Source organism: Penaeus monodon, unplaced genomic scaffold (genome assembly GCF_015228065.2).
Source record: "Penaeus monodon isolate SGIC_2016 unplaced genomic scaffold, NSTDA_Pmon_1 PmonScaffold_501, whole genome shotgun sequence".
In the NCBI taxonomy this organism is placed as follows: Eukaryota; Metazoa; Arthropoda; class Malacostraca; order Decapoda; family Penaeidae; genus Penaeus; species Penaeus monodon.
The window spans coordinates 62,600-67,599 of record NW_023659897.1 but is presented as its reverse complement, the minus strand read 5'-3'; the positions used below and the strand labels follow the sequence as shown (position 1 = coordinate 67,599).

The following is a 5,000-nucleotide window of genomic DNA, read 5'->3' as shown; positions in this document are numbered from 1 at the left end:
TGAGCAATAATAAATGCTATGCCAAATGTAATACAAGTTTGTTTATTGTATCTACACATAGATGGCTCTGCAAGCGCTTAGTCACCAAGGAGTCAGTTACTAGTCCTACCTATCTCACCTGTTTATCCTTCTCCTTGATTTTTAGAAAGTTTCTTTTGTACTATGACATGTCTTAAATGTAACCAAGACCTTGATAATCAATTTAATAACCATAGTATCGGTAGAAATAATAATAGTATCGATAGTAATAGTATTAGAATGAAAAGCGTATTTTCCCGCCAATTCAAGGAATGGGGAAATCAGGATCGGTCACTAGGGCTTAGTGAGAGAGGTGTCTGAGAGCATGTGGAGCCATCTATATGTAATAAAATTCACTAAAATATAAAGGAGACAGTACATATTTCCGTAGTTGTTGGGTTAATGATTTTAATGATACAGATAATGACAGAAACAATATAATAGTAATGATATGAAGAATAATGATAATGATAGCAAAAGCAATGATGATAATGATAACGAAGATGAAAATCACCATGCATTTTTTTTCTTTTTTTTTATAATTGATTTAACTAGAATTTCGATACACGCATTAGTGAAACACGGTGCATATATCCGTAGAGTTGTACAACTGTAGAGAACACGCCTATGTCTACACAAAATCAATTGTTTGCTTCCAGTGGTGAAAGAATAGCGTAGATTTTCCCCTTGAATTGTGAGATAGGGGTAGTGAAACGTGGCGTAAAAATACCGTAGATTCCCCCCTAGCATTCTATGGGCAGGGTAGTGAAACATGGCGTTATAATACCGTAGATTTTTTTCCGGTTCATTATTTTTCGGGATAGTCAATATACCTTTACGCTATGTGGGAAACATAGCGTAAAAATACCGTAGATTTTTCCCCTCAATGTGAGCGGGGTAATGAAATATGCCGTAAGAATACCATAGATTTATTTTAAACTCTCGCGGTAGTCAATTTTTCCCTTGAATTGTGAGTTAGGGATAGTCAAATGCGGCGTAAAAAGTCCGTAGATTTTATTCTCTCATGAGTTGTCAACTGTCAAATGTCATAAATATACTGTACATTTTTTTTCATTTATTGTATTGAATCGCGATTAGTAATGAAACATGATGTAAAATCCCGTAGATTATAATTCATCTGGAATTCTCAGCGAGGTATTCAATATAAAATAAATATTATTTTCCCACTGAGGCGAATAGTCAAACATGGCGTCAATGTCCGTAGATTTTCTCGAGTTTTCCCTGTGTTAAATTTAGTTACACAAATTGCTGTAGATATGCAATAGCAGTGAAAATGATCAACTGCAGATTATTTCTTTTACGAAGCACATGCACAAAACACGTAAAAAAAATTATATAAAATGTAGAAAATTTGTGCTTATCTAAGTGTTGTTGAAAATTATAACTGAATGTTGCATTGCACAGAATGCATGACACAGCAATACTAAAATTACTAATTTTTATTGAATTTCTTTAATAATCAATAGAAAACTTTCTCTCAATATTATATTGCTGTCTCATGTCACTAAATAAAAATATATATATTGATAATCGTTGTGGCATTTGTAGTTAGTGAAGTCTCCCTTGAATAAACGTAAATAGATCAAAAGAAAACGTAAACATCTTGGTGTTGTAGCTGTATTCATTAAAACTAATTGTGTTGTATTTCTATGAAACTAATTGTTGCCACGGTGTTGTAGTTTAAAAAAATATATATGTATCTATCTGTTGTGTATATGTATACGTAGATATATATATGTATTAATTGTATTTAGATGTATTGTAGACACACCCAAGGTAAGTCATCAGTCATTAAAGTAGATATACTGTCTACCTTACGATTATACACACCAACACACAAATACACAAGTCACCCCCTTAAACTTTAGGAAAGACATTCTCAAAGAAAACGGATGAGCGACTGTAGTCCCCTGAGGTTATGACGAAACAAAATTATTTATATATTTCGTTTCTCTCTCTCTCTCTCTCTCTCTCTCTCTCTCTCTCTCTCTCTGTCTTACATTTTCTCTTTCTCTCTCTCTCTCTCTCTCTCTCTCTCTCTCTGATCTTTCTCTTTTCATCTATTTATCTGTCTTTCTCTCTGCCACTTTATCTCTCTCTCTCTCCCTCTCTCTCTCTCTCTCTCTCTCTCTCTCTCTTCTCTCTCTCTCTTTTCTCTCTTCTCTCTCTCTCTTCACCTCTTCTCCGTCTCTTCTCTGTTTTTTTTTTACTCTGTTAATTTAAAAAGAGGATAGAAGAAGGAGATAGAGATAAAGGATAGATCGCTTTCGTCTCTGGGAAGTTTTTCTCTCTCCCCTGTGGCTCGGGCCCCCTCGCTCTTACAAGGGTGAAACCAGGGATGTTACTGAGGGAGAGGGAAGGAAGGGGGAAGAGGAAGAGAAGAAGGAGAGAGAGAGGTGGAGAAGGGGGGAAGAGAGGAAGGGAGGGAGAGGGGGGTGAGGGAAGAGAGGGAGAGGTGAGGGGAGAGAGGCGAGAGGGGAGGGAGAGGGGAAGGGGGAAGGAGAGGTGAGTGAGAGGAGAGGGAAGGAGAGAGAGGAGAGGGGGAGAGAGAAGGAGGGGGAGGAGGAGGAAGAGGGGAGAGGAGGGGGGGGAGGGAGAAGGACATCCTGAGGACAGAATTCGAAATCTTCAGAAAATATTGTGTTGTTCTGACTTAACGGGGAGAGAGAGGGAGGATAGGGAGGGGGAAGGGAGGAGAGAGAGGAGGGAGGAGGAGAGAGAGAGGGGGGGGAGGAGGAGGAGGAGGAGGAGGAGAGAGCAGGGGAGGGAGGAGAGGATAGAAGGGAGGGAGGAGAGGATAGAAGGGAGGGAGGAGAGGAGAGAGGGAGGGGAGAAGAGAGGAGGGAGGAGAGAGAGAGAGGGAGGAGGAGAGAGGGAGGAGAGAGGGAGGGAGGAGAGAGAGAGAGGGAGGGAGGAGAGAGAAGGAGGAGGAGGAGGGGGAGGGAGGAGAGAGAGGGAGGATAGCGAGAAGGGGAAAGGGAGAATAGAAAGAGAGAGAGGATGGAAAGAGAGAGAGAGAGAAGAGAGGGAGAGAGAAGGAGGAGGGAATGAAGAGGGAGAGAGAGAAAAGGGGAGGGAGAGAGTGGAAGGAGAGAGAGAAAGGGGAAAAACTAGGAACAGAGAGATAGATGAGGAGAAGGAGAGAGAAGAAACGTCATGTTTATCATTAATTTTATTGGTTATCAATAAATAATAATATAATTTTATTAATAATAATGATTTTATTCTATTTTTCATTCTCGTTTCTATTATAATTACTTCGGTATTTCCCTCTAATCTATCTATCTATCTCTATCTATCTATCTGTCTGTCTGTCTATCTATCTAATTACCTCTCCTCTCTCTTTCTTTCTCTCTCTCTCTCTCTCTTATCTCTCTTATTATCTATCTATCTGTCTGTCTATCTATCTAATTACCTCTCCTCTCTCTCTCTCTCTCTCTCGCTCTCTCTTTATCTATCTATCTATCTATCTATCCTCCTCTCTCTCTCTCTCTCTCTTTCTCTCTCTCTCTCTCTCTCTCTCTCTCTCTCTCCCTCTCTTTATCTATCTATCTATCTCTATCCATCTTTTCTATCTCTATCCTTCTTCTGTCCCTCCTTCCCTCTCTTTCTCCCTCACTCCCTCTCTCCCTCTCTTTCTCTTTCTCTCTCTTCCTCCTTCTCTCTTTCTTTCTCTTTTCTTTCTCTCATATTTCTTTACCCACAAGGTAAACACACGCGTTACTATGGCAACGACTTATGAACCGCGACGTTCGTTCGTGGATTCATGTGGATTCTCGCGCATTCATGTGGATTATGCTATGATTTATAGCAATATTATCATTAAAATTTACATTATCATAATCATTAGTATTAGTCAGTATATTATTATATTATTATTAAATTATCATATATAATCATTATTCTTATTTAGTTATCAGTTATTATCATATTTTATTTATTAGCATATAATAATTATGTTCTGTTTTATACCTCGGGGGAAACAGAATCATGTGGTAACATCCGAGGGGGAAATGGAGGTAGACCTTTACATACACACAAACATAAGTAAATGATTTTTCTTTCTCTCTCTGTTCCTTATTCTTTCTCATTCTCTCTTTCTCTGTCTGTCTCTCACTTTTTTTTCATTCTTTCTCTTTCTCTCTCTCTCTCTCTCTTTCTCATTCTCTGTCTGTCTCTCACTCTTTTCATTTTCTCTCTCTCAATCTCTATCATCTCACTCTTTTTTCACTCTCTCTCTTTCTTTCTCTCTGTCTGTCTCTGTCTCTTTCTCACTCTCTCTCTCTCTTTCTCTGTCTATCTATCTACTTACACATATACATACAAACATATACGCACATTTGATACATACATACATACATACATACGTGTACACATACATATACACATACATACATGTACACATACATATGCACATACATACACGTACACCATACATATGCACATACATACACCCACACAAACACATACATATACATACAGACATATGTACACACACAAACACATACAAACATATTATATGAACATATTTTCAAAAAAATATATATATATTTATTTATTTATTTATATATATGTATATGTATGTATGTATGTAAGTATATATATATATATAATAAAAAATATATATATAATGAAAAAAATATATATAATAAAAATTATTAAACATCGCTAATTATTATTATTTTCTCTTTTTCTCTCGTTTTCCCTAAAATATATTTATCTTTTTTTTTTCTCTCCCACAAAACCACTACAACCCACAACCCACAACCTACAACCTGACCTTATATCCTCCAACAACCTCTCATAACCTCACTACAACCTCTCAAACTTCTCACAACCTCCTAACCACCAAATACAACCTTTTACAACCCACCCACAACCTTTCAAAACCTATCCACAACCTTTTACAACCCACTACAACATACCTATAACCCACCCACAACCTTTTACAACCCACTACA

The 5,000-nt window shown here is 37.5% G+C and overlaps 1 protein-coding gene across 1 annotated transcript in view; it reads left to right on the top strand.

Moving 5' to 3' along the window:
- The window catches only part of LOC119571070 (calbindin-32-like), a 35,540-nt gene that overhangs the window by 958 nt on the left and 29,582 nt on the right, over nucleotides 1-5,000 (top strand). The gene's annotated exons all lie outside the window — the stretch shown is intronic.